The sequence below is a fragment of the Dermochelys coriacea genome, chromosome 2 (assembly GCF_009764565.3).
Source record: "Dermochelys coriacea isolate rDerCor1 chromosome 2, rDerCor1.pri.v4, whole genome shotgun sequence".
Lineage (NCBI taxonomy): Eukaryota > Metazoa > Chordata > Testudines > Dermochelyidae > Dermochelys > Dermochelys coriacea.
In genome coordinates, this window is record NC_050069.1 from 228,414,378 (window position 1) to 228,429,087 (window position 14,710).

Consider the following 14,710-nt stretch of genomic DNA (forward strand, 5'->3'; position numbering starts at 1 on the left):
AATCAGGGCACCTGGGTTTAAACAGGAGCTCACTTCAGTTTGTGGTGCACGTGTAAGGAGCTGGGAGCAAGAGGTGCTAGGAGCTGAGAGTGAGAACATGGACTGTTGGAAGACTGAGGAGTACAAGCATTATCAGACACCAGAAGGAAGGTCCTATGACGAGGATAAAGAAGGTGTTGAGAGGAGGCCATGGGTAGCCCAGAGAGTTGTAGCTGTTGCACAGCTGTTCCAGGAGGCACTCTGGACAGCTGCATTCCACAGGGCCCTGGGCTGGAACCCGGAGTAGAGGGTGGGCCCAGGTTCCCCCCCAAATCCTCCCAACTCTTGGTTAAACACAGGAGGAGTCGACCTGGACTGTGGGTTCACGAAAATGGCCAAACTGAGGGCTGCCGTGAAGCTCCAAGGCGAGCAAATCTGCCAATAAGTGCAAGACCCACCAAGGTAGAGGAGGAACTTTGTCACATTATCTAAAGGACACTAAGAAAGTGACGAGACTACTTTGTGGTACACAGACAATTAAGCAAGTCAAATGGACTCATGATTAAAGATGATTACACTGTCATTCCAAATGAAATAAGAAGAGAAATACTAAACTTCATCCATGAAGGACACCAAGGATTAACTAAATGCCATGAGCAGGTCAGACACAAAGCCAGCCTCTTCCCAGTGTATGTGTTTGCAGGGGCTGAGGTGGGGCAGACAGAAAATTGGGATGGATGTGCTCCCTCCCCCACCCCGCACTGGCCATGAGGCTGCACCCTTAGGTTGGAAGCCAGAGCCAGGCAGCAGGGGATTCTGCCTGCTCACAGACAGTAAGAGCTGCCCTGGCAAGGGAACCTGGCTCCAGGGCTGGCAGAGCCTTTGGGAGCAGTGACTGTAGGAAGCAGGGCCCAGGAGCCTGGTCTGGAGTGGGTCAGTCAGGGCCACTGTGTGGAGCCACAGACTCTCCACCTATCCTGCGTGGTTTGCCCCAGTGGCCAGGGACACAGGCCACAGGCTTCTCTCAGGCACCCCGGCCTGGGCTTAATTCTCTACTGCTGCCAGCAGCCACTCTTTCTACTCTGTCTTCAGAGCTGGGTGGCTAGAGTGTGGCAGCTGCTATGGGGAGAGGGTGGGGAAGGGGGAGCCAAGGCAAATTTTGGGATGGCTACAGCCCCTGCAAGTCCTCTTCCCTCCCCACCCTCAACCCCAGTATCACCCCTGGTGGTGGCAGAGTATCAGCAAGGACATAAAGAATAAAGTATCTGCATCTGAACATTGCCAAACTAACAGACCAACAGCACCTCTACCACACAGAACTTGGACAAAACTAGCTTTATGTGAATTCAAAGGACATCATTGCCTGGTTGTAATGGACTATTTTTCCAAGTATATAGAAATAATATACTTAAGACATATTATATTGCAGTGTTAGAGGAGCAGAAGTGCATTTTTATTCATGTTGATATTCCAGAACGACTAGTGATGGACAACAGACCACAACTCACTGCAGCAGAATTTACTAATTCCAATGGGATATGATTTTGATCATATTACTGGCAGCCCAAGGTACCCACAAATGAATAGAGAGCCTGAAAGAGCTGCACAGAGGGTCAAGAAAATCCTACAGCAAGAAGATCCATTCCTTACTCTTCTGAGCTACAGATCAACACCACCAGCAGCTACTAGTCTAGCACAACTCCTGATGGGAAGACAACTCAGGTTCTTTTCCAAAGTTGAACACTAGTTCTGTCTCCAAAGTGGCCAGACATGAAGAGACTGGCCAAATTGGATAAAAAAGGAAAAAGATCTTAAACATTTTTACAACAGATGTCACTCAGTTGGAGAATTGCTGGGTCTAGAACCTGGTGACTGTGTTCATGTCGAGCTGGATGGAGAAAAAGGAGAACTCCAGCTGTCGCAGATCATGTGTGACTGAGACTGATAGTGGAGCGTTCAACATCTACAGTTTGTTCCTCAGAAAGAACAACTGACAGAGAAAACCCCACAGGAGGCAGATACAGAACAAGAAGAAGATTCAAGGGACTCCAAACCGACCATAGCTCGTCATTGCCACTAATGGCTAGCCAGATCACCGAGTTGTCACGCATTCAGGATGTGTAATTAGAAAACCAGTATAATTCAGAGAAGTTTGACAGACACTGAATTTCAAAGACAGTGTAAATTTTGTACATGTTAGGAATATAGGACTTAAAGGAGGAGATGTAATGGAAAGTTAAAGTATATTATGTAGTTCAGCCAATAGGTGGTGCCGTGTGCAACATATATTTAAGCTAACCTCAGTCATACCAGGCAGAACATTAAAGATCTTTAGTGAAGATGTCTGGTGTGGATTTCTCTAAGAAGGAAGCTCTGTAGCCACTCCATATGCAGTACAGAAGCCTGACCTGCTAGTAGAAGCACTGCAGCCCACCACGTACAAGAAATGAATCACACCCACCATCCTGGTAGATCATGGCTGGACAACTACAATACAGCATGAAGGCATCTGCCCTTAAGATACTCCAGCTAATTCAGAACAGTAATACATCTCCTCAGCCACACGGGCTACCGTGAGCACATCAAACCTATCCTCCTTTCTCTGCACTGATTTCCCATAGAAGATTTAGTCAAGTTCAGTCTCAGCCCTTAACCTGAAGGTTCTCAATCACCTGGGCCCAGCATATCTAACAGCTGCAGGACAAAGTTTCTGGTCAGCAGCTCTGCTTCTCTGCCGCAATGGAGCTTTCCACCACAAGAATAAAGCGTGTCTGTCCAAGAGACAGCTTTCTCGGAGGCTGCTCCTAGACTGTGGAACAAACTCCCATAGAAACTAAAATTACCATGAAACTCACCATCTTTGGTTCTAAGCACAAGACACACTTCTTTGACCCTGCCTTCTACAGTATAGACACATAACACTGTGTACGTGTTTTTTTTTTAAATCCTACCGAAGTGTTACACGGTACACAGAATTTTCCCCCGGGAAAGGATGAGAGAGAAAACAAAGCATGATTAACAGATGTTAGTCACATCGCTTAATGCCTACTGGAAAGTGCTAAGATACACTAGTGATGAGTGTGATACAGGAGCTTATATACAATACATAATAGAATCTGAAAATAAAATTTGTATGCATCTTTCTGCTGTTCTGAATTTTCTTTTTGTGGTTTTGAACTCGTTCTTTATGATAACTGATGGGAGTGTAGTTGGTTTCAATACTCTCCCTCACTCAGCAGTAGAATTGCAGGGAGAAGATAATTGATGGATTATTGGACAGTGTTACGAGAAGGTTTGCAATGCTCCTTGTCGCAGAGAAATGAATTATTTGCTTGTCCTTTCCCTTATTGTATTGTCTATGGTTTTCTTCGGAAGGTGAGCATGCTGGAAAGAGGGTAACCACTCTATCCTGACTTTTGTTTTCTGCATTCCCAGGTTCTCTTACAATTTGCCTGCTCTGAGTTGCTTTTGGTGGCCTTGATCACCCTCTTCCACCCAAAATCAGCACAAAGGGGCTCTCATGTATTCCCCTTCACACCTCTGCACATAAGGGCTGGCTCAGCAACCTTAGCAGCAACACCCTCTTCTCCCTCCACTTCCTGAGTCTGGGTTAACACTGGAGGAGGAAATTAAGTTGAAGCAGGCTAGGAGGAGGCATAGAGGGATGCACTTCGTATCCCTTCCTGTTGCTTTAATCAGAAAAGATAAAACCAATCTGTGGCTGTATATTTTTTTTTCCCCCCACAGAGCTCCCTTTGGTTCCACAGGGGCAGCCACAGGCAGGTAAAGTTCCTGGTTGAACAGCTTCAATTGAATCACATTGCCCAAGAGCTAGCGGGGACATAGACTACTGCTGGTGCAGAGTTCCTGGACTACTGTCTGGATAGCCCTGTCCTCATGCGGGTAACACAGAATTTGTGGATTCCCTGCGGGGAGGGGGTGTCCTGGAGCTTTTTCCTGCAAGATAGGGAAGCAGGATGATGGATGGGCAGTCTCAGTGAGACTAGTATTGTAGAAATGACCTCCGAAGAAGCCTCCCCTTTGGGTTTCACAATGGGCACGGATGAGCTAGCCCCCTCCGAAGACTGTTTGGGTCTGCCTGTATTCATGCTATTTTTAATTATGTATATGTATTACAGTTGCATCTAAAGGAGCCAGTCAAGGATCATTACTTCAGACAGATCTGTTTTTCCTCAAATAACTTCCTATGATGTTAATAGCAGATTGTTGACATAAGTGTGGCTTTGTAGGCGTCCATTCCCACAGGGGATGGTTCTATTCCCTAGTCCCTAATTTTGGTCACCAAAAAAAAAATTCTCACATTACTAAAATTAGTCCAGTGGGCGACTTCTCTTTCCTGGATCTAGTCATTCTGGTGCAGATGCCTCACAACTCCTTACGAGACCAATTTCATTTAGAGACTTGTGACTTCCTACCATGCTAAAAAAGAACAGGATGTGGGGGGAGGGGTCAAATTGATGTAATAAAGGAGACTGTATTAGAGCGATGCACATGCGGAAGAATATGTAACCACTCAGGATTTAACCTTAAGCACTAACAGGAAGTGTTTCAGGACATGATTATGAAATTAAATGCCTGATTGTAACAGAGACAGCAGTCAGTAAACAGGACTGCTGAGACTTTCCTGTAATGTGTCTCAATGTTTGAGCTTCTGAAACCATCATCTCCACCCAAATCCACTGCTTGAATTTTCTGGAATGTTCACCTTTTACCAAGTCCAAACACCATAGGTATTGATTCCACTGGGCAGGGGATAGAAGGTTAATGAATCTCCTAAAGCACTGGGCACAAGCTACCCTTCTTCTCATCATAAAAATAAAGATATACCTAGACTGCTTTCAGCACATTCCCAGGATATGGTGACCAGTCAAATATTGATTATGCTATCTTAAATTTTGCATCCTTGGCTATTCTTAAAGGACCTCTAATTCCCATCACATTGCAGTAGCTGTAAATCCTGCCTCCAGAAAAATGTATTTCATGTGAGTGGAATGTCAGATCAGAGCAAGAAGCAGGAAAGGCTGCACCTAAGGTAATGGGGCCAGACAGAGAACTTGGAAAGAATGAAATAAATCAAATAAAACAACTGAGAAGAAAAAGAGGGAAGAGAAAAGAAGAGTGGAGCAGAAGGTGGTGGATACTGTGAGGATAGGAAGATGGAGGGAAGAGGAAAAGGTGGGGAGAAGAGTTGTCAAGGGGAAAATGTGCATTAGAAAGTCAAGGTCAGACACAGGAGCTTTTGGGAGAAGAATGGAGTGGCACAACCCATCTCCTAGGAGTATACAGCAGAACATTTATACAAATGTACACTTCAATCCACGTTGAATGTGTGTCTGACCACTGATGAAATTTGAAAACTCAGCAAGTAACTTAGCAAGTATGGGCTTTTGAAGCTACTGAAGAACAATAGTTACAAGAAAAAATATTTCAAAATACTAGCTTCAGGAAGACAAGGCTTGCAACACTCGGGCTATGTATCTCTGTAGAGTTAACACAGGCAATAGGCACCTGGATCTGAGTACCTGAATTAGCTTAGTGCAGGTGTGAGCAGCCACACTACAGAGCCAGATTCAAGTTACTGCATCCTCACTGGTTCTGCACTCCCCATGTGTATTGCTAGGACCTCTGGGGACAAATGCCATGATTCTTTCCTAGTGAATTGTGGGTGAACGTGTTTGTCCTTATGGACACATAGGGGAAATCCTGGGAAGACATTGGAGAACGATCTGCGTTTGGGTGATTTAGCCTGGGTCCTCACTGCAAAATGGGTGGGTTACCTGCCTAAGGTGAAAGCAGAACCTGAGCTGTAGCCTGTACCCTTGCAATGCTTGCTAGACTGGGTTGAACAATGTCTATCTGCTTTCACTTGGGTTGGTAACCTGCCTACTTTGCAGTGAGAATGCAGGGAAAACCACTCCAGTGCGGATTGTCCTCCCAGGCCTCCCTACAATCCCACCCCCCACCCATGTCTCCAGAAGGACAGACAAATTCTTCCACAATTCACTGGGAAGAAAGACTCACAGGGCAGCACAAAGAACCATGGGATGCGTTCCCAGACATCACAGCAACACACCTGGGTGAGCGCAGCACCGGTGAGGTAGCTGTAACTCAGGTGGGTATGGCTTTGCAGTATTGCCGCTCACACCCAGGCTAGGCTAACCCAATTGCTCAGATATGGGTACCACTCACTCAGTCTAACGCACACATATTTTACCTCTATTTGGCACTGGAGCAACCATACTGGAATACTGTATTCAGTTCTGGTGCCCACAATTAAAGAAGGATGTTGATAAATTGGAAAAGGTTCAGAGAAGAACCACACGAATAATTAAATGATTAGAAATTATGCCTTGGTGATAAAGAGCTCAATTTAGTTTGCCTGAGTCTAACAAAGAGAAGGTTAAGGGGAGACTTGATCACAGTCTGTAAGTATCTACATAGGGAACAAATATTTAATCATGGGCTCTTCAACCTAACAGAGAAAAACTTAACATGATCCAATGGCTAGAAGTTGAAGCTAGACAGATTCAGACAGGGAAATAAAGGTGTAAGTTCTTGACAGTGAGGGTAATTAACCATTGAAACAATTTACAAAGGGACATAGGGGATTCTCCATCACTGACCATTTTTAAAATTGGGAATGGATGCTTTTCTAAGAGATCTGCTCTAGGAATTATTTTGGGGGAGTTCTTGTGTGTTATACATGATGATGATGGAGGATTATAATGGACCCTTCTGACCTTGAAATCTACAAACTCTGCAGTGAAGTACCACCATAACTGGGTTTCATTGTACTAATCCCTTTGGAATGCAGCAGCTGTGGTCTACTCGTCGGGGGATAATTGATGCGTTTCACTGGAATCATCACCTTCATCCTCTCCCTTTTAATCACAGCAGAGAAGTTGGCACATCCCCACTGGAGGAGGGGGCAAGGAGGAATCCCTAGTTCCCAACTTGCTACAGCTACTCCCCCGCTGTGAGAAAAGATGGGCCCTTTCAAAGAACATGTTCATAACCCTGCTTGCCATTGTCCTGAAACTGCAGGTCCTGGAGAGAGGCCTTGACATCACACTTGGGGTGTAATAGAGAAGGGGATCTTTTGTCAGACAGGTCCTTTCCTATCCTAGAGAAACTCAATTTATAGCAAATAATTTTTGTGACGAAAAACCATATCACTAAAGGAGGGTGTGACGTTCCCCTGGTGTTATCTGGACTGGTGATCTGTTAGGTCATTCCAATCCTCGACTCTGGGAGCCAGCCTTACCCTGCTCTGCTGTGAGAACCCGCACTCCTGGGCTGTTTACGCACAGCCTCTGGCATGTAAGCTGCTCACAGCTACGCGAGTGAGCACTTTTGGCCAAATGCTGCTTGGATTGTGCAACCGAACAACACTAGCCAATATCTCCGGTCCCAGACACAACCCTGGCAACCTCCGTCTTGTGTCCAGTTATGCCTGCTGGATGCTGCAAGCTTATATGAATTCGTCAATTTAACAAGAAATTGATATGCACCAGGCTTATTATCTCAAGGCGAGTCTCCGACATGCTTCAAACCAAAACGCACTGCTTCAGGTAGAACAAAAACAAAAGATAGATTTTAAGTGATTATAAGTCAAAGCAGAACAAGTCTGATTTGACCAACTGAAATAAAAGCAAAACGCATTCTAAGCTGATTTTAACACTTTCAGTGCCCTTACAAACTTAGATGCTTCTCACCACAGGCTGGCTGGTTGCCCTTCAGCCAGTCTCTCCCCTTTGATCAGTGCTTCAGTCACTTAGTAGTGGTGTCTGTATATGGAGATGGGGGAGAAAGAGAGAGAGCATGGCAAACGTCTCTCCCTTTCATCATGTTCTTTCTTCCCTCTTGGCTTTGTCCTCCCCCCCCTTCAGAGTCAGGTGAGCGTTACCTCATCGTGGTCCCAAACTGACCAAGTGAAGGGGGGGTGACTCACTCAAGAGTCCAACAGATCCTTTGTTGCTGCCTAGTCCAACAGATCCTTCCTTCCTGTGATGCTGGGCTGGGTTTGTCCCATACCTGCCCTGATGAGGTGTGAACTGACCCTCTGCTTCAGGAGAGTTTTGCCTGGACTTGTTTTAAGCTATGAGGACACATTTTCAGCTTCATAACTATATACATGAAATTACAACCTATCACTATAACAACAATGTTCAGTGCATCATGAGCCTTCTGAAGACACCCGACATGACAAACTTTGCATTGGATACCACACAATCATATTATAAGGATGAACATGGGGGTGCAGGGTGTTCCCCTGAGAGTTCCAATGTATATATTTTGAGAGAAATTCGTAATCCCTAAATCAACTAGCAAATAAAACATTTTGAGATCTACTAATGAATAGCACTAAATAAGAGCTAGATATTATTTACTTCACTGTTCTGGTAATCTGATCACTATATTTCATGTCTGAAAGGTCATAAACATTATTTTTAAGAGAACCCAGAACAACCTGTACAATATTTAACAATAGGGTTGCAGTATTCAAATGAACTTGTCATTTGTATGATAATTAGCTGAATCACCTCCAATGGCACAAACAAAGCAGTGAGTATCTGTCTTGAAATTGAACTGTAAACTTAAGAGAATAGTATTCCTCTAAATGTCCTGAATGTAATTTCAAAAAGTCAAAGGACAGTTTTGCATAACCATTTTAATAAACATGCATCTGTGACATAATTCAATTACACCACACACTAAACACAAAGAACCTGAAAGGTGACTTGACACATTTCAGAGGTCTGATGACATTAGAAACCACTCAAGCTCTATCCTGGAGCTTATCATGCTGTCATCAGAAGTTATTTACCCATCCAAGTATAGTTCATTTTGGTCTTAATATGCATAGTTATCTATGCATTACAATCTGTCTCTGCAATTAACTGTGCTATCACAAAAATGGCAAAGAGTCCTATGGCACCTTATAGACTAACAGACATATTGGAGCATAAGCTTTCGTGGGTGAATACCCACTTCTTCAGATGCATGTAGCAGAAATTTCCAGAGGCAGGTATAAATATACAAGCAAAAAATCAGCTAGGGATAACGAGGTTAGTTCAATCAGGGAGGATGAGGCCCTCTTCTAGCAGAAGGGAGAAGAAACTGCTTTTGTAGTTGGCTAGCCATTCACAGTCTTTGTTTAATCCTGAGCTGATCGTGTCAAATTTCCAAACAAATTGAAGCTCAGCAGTTTCTCTTTGAAGTCTGGTCCTGAAGTTTTTTTGCTGCAGGATGGCTATCCTTAAATCTGCTACTGTGTGTCCAGGGAGATTGAAGTGTTCTCCTACAGGTTTTTGCATATTGCCATTCCTAATATCTGATTTGTGTCCATTTATCCTTTTACGTAGGGACTGTCCAGTTTGGCCAACGTACATAGCAGAGGGGCATTGCTGGCACATATTACATTGGTGGATGTGCAGGTGAATGAACCAGTGATGGTGCGGCTGATCTGGTTAGGTCCTGTGATGGTGTCGCTGGTGTAGATGTGGGCAGAGTTGGCATTGAGGTTTGTTGCATGGATTGGTTCCCGAGTTAGAGTTACTATGGTGCGGTGTTTCGTTGCTGGTGAGAATATGCTTTAGGTTGGTGGGTTGTCTGTGGGCGAGGACTGGCTTGCCTCCCAAGGCCTGGGAAAGTGAGGGATCGTTGTCCAGGATGGGTTTTAGATCACTGACGATGCGTTTAAGAGGTTTAGCTGAGGACTGGATGTGATGGCCAATAGAGTTCTGTTGGTTTCTTTCTTGGGCTTGTCTCGCAGCAGGAGGCTTCTGGGTACATGTCTGGCTCTGTTGATCTGTTTCCTTATTTCCTCGTGTGGATATCGTAGTTTTGAGAATGCTTAGTGAAGATCTTGTAGGTGTTGGTCTCTATCTGAGGGGTTGGAGCAAATGCGGTAGTACCTCAGCGCTTGGCTGTAGACAATGGATCATGTGGTGTATCCAGGATGGAAGCTGGAGGCATGAAGGTAGGCATAGCGGTCGGTGGGTTTCAGTATAGGGTGGTGTTAACGTGACTATCCACTTATTTGCACCTTGGTGTCTAGGAAGTGGACCTCCTGTATAGATTGGTCCAGGCTGAGGTTGATGATTGGGTGGAAGCTGTTGAAATCATGGTGGAATTCTTCCAGGGTTTCCTTCCCATGGGTCCAGATGATGAAGATATCAGTGTAGCATAGGTAGAGAAGGGGCGTGAGTGGATGAGAGCTGAGGAAGCGTTGTTCCAGGTCAGCCATAAAAATGTTGGCATATTGTGGGGCCATGCGGGTGCCCATAGAGGTGCCACTGGTCTGGAGGTATATATTGTCACCAAATTTGAAATAATTGAGCATGAGGATAAAGTCACAGAGCTCAGCAACCAGTTGTGCTGTGGCATCATCAGGGATATTGTTCCTGACAGCTTGTATTCCATGTGTGTGTGGGATGTTTGTGTAGAGAGTCTCTATATCCATGGTGGCTAGGATGGTGTTTTCTGGAAGATCACCAATGCATTGTAGTTTTCTCAGGAAATTGGTGTCACGGAGATAGCCGGGAGTGCTGGTGGAGTAGGGTCTGAGTAGAGACTCCACATATCCAGACAGTCCTTCAGTGAGACACACAATAGCAGATTTAAAGGTAGCCATCCTGCAGCAAAAAAACCTTCAGGACCAGACTTCAAAGAGAAACTGCTGAGCTTCAGTTCATTTGCAAATTTGACATTATCAGCTCAGGATTAAACAAAGACTGGGAATGGCTAGCCAACTACAAAAGCAGTTTCCCCTCCCTTGGTGTTCATACCTCAACTGCTAGAAGAGGGCCTCATCCGCCCTGATTGAACTAACTTCGTTATCCCTAGTCTGATTCTTGCTTGTATATTTATACCTGCCTCTGGAAATTTCCACTACATGCATCTGAAGAAGTGGGTATTCACCCTCGAAAGCTTATGCTCCAATACATCTGTTAGTCTATAAGGTGCCACAGGACTCTTTGCTGCTTGTACAGATCCAGACTAACATGGCTACCCCTCTGATACTTATCACAAAGATATCATCATATACCTGTCCTATTGAAATTGACTAATGACATCAAAGGAATTACACTAGCATTGAATTTGACCCTATATCTTCATCTGTTCCTACTGCTTGTTCCTCAGTTGTTTAGAACAGTAAACAAAAGAAAGGGAAATGTAAAACATATGTGGTCTGAAGAACTGGCAACAGAATAGGATATTTTTCATGAAACTTCAGCCTTTAACTCCTTAGTATCAGAAGTTCCCAGCAAGAAGGCTAGTACTGAAAATGAATTTTCCAGGAGTCGATAGCAAGATAGATTACAAACAGTAAGCTAAATACTGTACTGTACATAATCAACAGATCTTTAGTTTGATTGCCTGGTCTGGTTTTCATTATATATCTTGTTCAAAATGTAATTAACTTTTTTTTTTTTTACTATAGCTTAAGTTCATTCACTACATTTTAGCTTCAAAGCTGCTAAATATACAACATAAAATATTAACTGTGGTTACTGCAGCAGAAATACACATTTGTGAGAACTTATACAGCACAAATATTGAGGGGGGGGGGAAAGTTGCCAAGTGGCCTCCTGCTCAAATATAATTAAGTCATAATACAGAAATTTAAAAATTTCTGTCCGATATCAGAGTCCTACCAAGTGAGCTGGTTTCAGAAAATTATTATGAAGAAACAGGCATAAAATCCACGGTGAGATGGTTGGCTTTCCACAAGACATCCCATAGTAACCCTGTCCAAACACAATAGTATTGCTTTGTGGAATTGACATAAATCCAAATAAAGGTATAAACAGGAGGAGAAAACACCAGCCTTGGCTCATGGACCTTGCTGAATAAACTTTAGGAAAAGGCCAGATTGATAGATATGTTAGGATAGTTTATGGCAGCGGGGCCACAGGTGGGCCACGAGGCTCCGCGCACCCTTTCAGGTGGGCCACGGGGCTCAGTGGCTAAAACCCAGAGGCCGAGTCCCAGCACCTCCCACGGGGCTGAAGCCAGGAGCCGTGGAATTGAAGCCCCGATCCCCAGTGCCCCCCGCAGGGCAGAAGCCCTGAGCTCATGGGAAGAATTGGGGGGACATGGGAGAGTATCCCCCCCAAACTACAATGCAAGAGCTTAGGTGAGTCAGGGGGTAGAGGTGACGCTCCCTCCCTGGACCCTGCTGTGCGGAGCTGGCTCAACCCCCATGGACTCCTGCCCACCCAGAATAGAAGTCAAACTACACCTATGCCTGAGCACCCCAGCCCAGAGTTCCCCTCCTCCCGTGCTAGGCCCTGGAGTTTTTATAGTACATTGTGGGGGGGCCTCAGAAAGAAAAAGGTTGTGAACCGCTGGTTTAGGGGACACCTCTAAGCAACTATTCAAGTCTGGTCTAGGCTGAGAGAAGCTGACAGAGTTTACTATCTGTTCAGAGGTCTTTATGAAATAAGTCAGCCAAATAGCCATTCTCATTCAGTCTCTCTATTCTGTTGGACATGCAGTCACAAAACAAAAATAATTTGCCTGAATCTGTGAGGTGCTCTGCACCCATTGCTGTCATTGTCCGGTGATGTTGCTCAGCAACTTCCAGAACAAAGCACTTACAGTGTCAGACACCATCACAACTACACAATAGCTCACATCCCATTGCAAAAAAATGTACCTTTCTGCACCACCAAGAGTAGGTCAAGCCTTCACAGCCTAACTCTGCCCCTGCCTATCATTTTAAGAATTTTTATCTATATTTTATGTCAATTATTTTCTTTCATTTGATCTCTTGGTGATGATGCTATTCTAGTGAAACTTCAGTTACAGGTATTTTGGTTTCCACCTGAGATTAAAAACACACACAACTTTAAAACTACCCATCAGACAAGATACATAACTACCATGAAATATAGGTTTCAGAGTAGCAGCCGTGTTAGTCTGTATTCGCAAAAAGAAAAGGAGTACTTGTGGCACCTTAGAGACTAACAAATTTATTAGAGCATAAGCTTTCGTGAGCTACAGCTCACTTCATCGGATCCACCAAATGCATCCGATGAAGTGAGCTGTAGCTCACGAAAGCTTATGCTCTAATAAATTTGTTAGTCTCTAAGGTGCCACAAGTACTCCTTTTCTTTTTACCATGAAATATAATTTCAGGGGGTTGGTAAAACCTAGAGATCACTTTTGTCTAGGGTGTCAGTTATTTTGATGAGGATGCTTTAGCATATTGGCAACCAATGTAGTCTGCAGAGGGCATATTCCAAGAAGCAAGAGAACACCCGTGTTCTCCAGTGTTGTAGCCTTGGAATAATTGTCAAGGAAAGACTAATCAGGAGCACAACAGTCAAGCCTGGATGTGACAAAAGTATGTATGATTATGGCAAGATCTACATCGCAAGAAACACTATTGGATTTTCAAGGTAAGACAGACTTATCAAGCATGACTTTTGCCTATGGTCACAACATAATCATATGCTGAAAGAGAAAGCAATGGTGATGACAAATTGCACAGCCGTTCCAACACTGGGAGACCTGACTTATGATTAAGGGGCAACCACCACCAATCAGTATCTCACACTGCAGCATCTCACAACACAGCAAAGACTATATAATGCCCCAATGGCCACTAGTTAGTCTTTGCTGCATTGAGTTTTAACCAATTGTCTTTAATGCCAATGAAAAAAAAAGTTGGCTGGCAAAGAAACAGCCTAATAGCCAAGAAACAGGCAATAATAGAATTGAAAGTGCTGCATGTAGTGCTGCATGTTGCCATCCACATACTGATATTATCGCAGATCAGTTTCATATGATCTCCTCCACTAGCCTTTATGTATGTTTAAGAGTAAGAGAATACTATGGCACTCTATAAGTACAGATGAACAAATGCCTATGAACACTCCTCCTTTCCAGGAATTATCAGAGTCATTCAAGAACAACCCACCCATTCCCACCAAGAACCACAGCCTCAGACAGACACTGTCAATGGCTGTTGGAAGATTTAGCCATCAGCAATGGCAGTTTATCAGTGTTGTTGTTGTAGTCCTGTTGGTCCCAGGATATTAGATAGACAAGGTGGATGAAGTAATATCTTTTACTGGAACAACTTCTGTTGGTAAAGTTGGTCCAGTAAAAGGTATTACCTCACCCACCTTGGCTCTCTAGTTCCTTTGCCCACAGTCTGCAATGTTTAGACTGTGTCCTGTTCCCCTTCCCAGCTCTCTAATTCGTTGTCTTGTGATTGGCATGAATCCCAAGGGAGCGAGTTTGGCATAGCATGCTGCTTCAAAGTACTTATTATAGCAAACAGGAAAGTACTCAGACATCATTGGTGTCCATTCCCTTACTGTGTCAGTTTGATTTTGACAAAAAAAAAAAAAAAGTGTCCCTCTTCTCTCCCCCTTACTTCTTAAATGCTGTACTTTCTCCAAAGAGAACAGTAACACCTTTTATGTTCTGGGTCAGTGACCAGGTTGGGCAAGACCAGTGATTTATTTAGAGGAAGGTAGCTGGAAAAGTCACCCCCTCTCTCCAAAAGAATGAGCTGTTCCCTGGCTTTTAACATTTGATAGCTCCCCACACTCTCTGTATATTAGTCTTGGCCTGCATTATCATTTGTTCGACACATTACAAAATGTTGTTTCCTTGGATCTGCAGCTTCAGGACATTTGCGTAACACAGCCACTCCAAACAGTTCCCATCTAGGAGTTTTACAAATAAATCA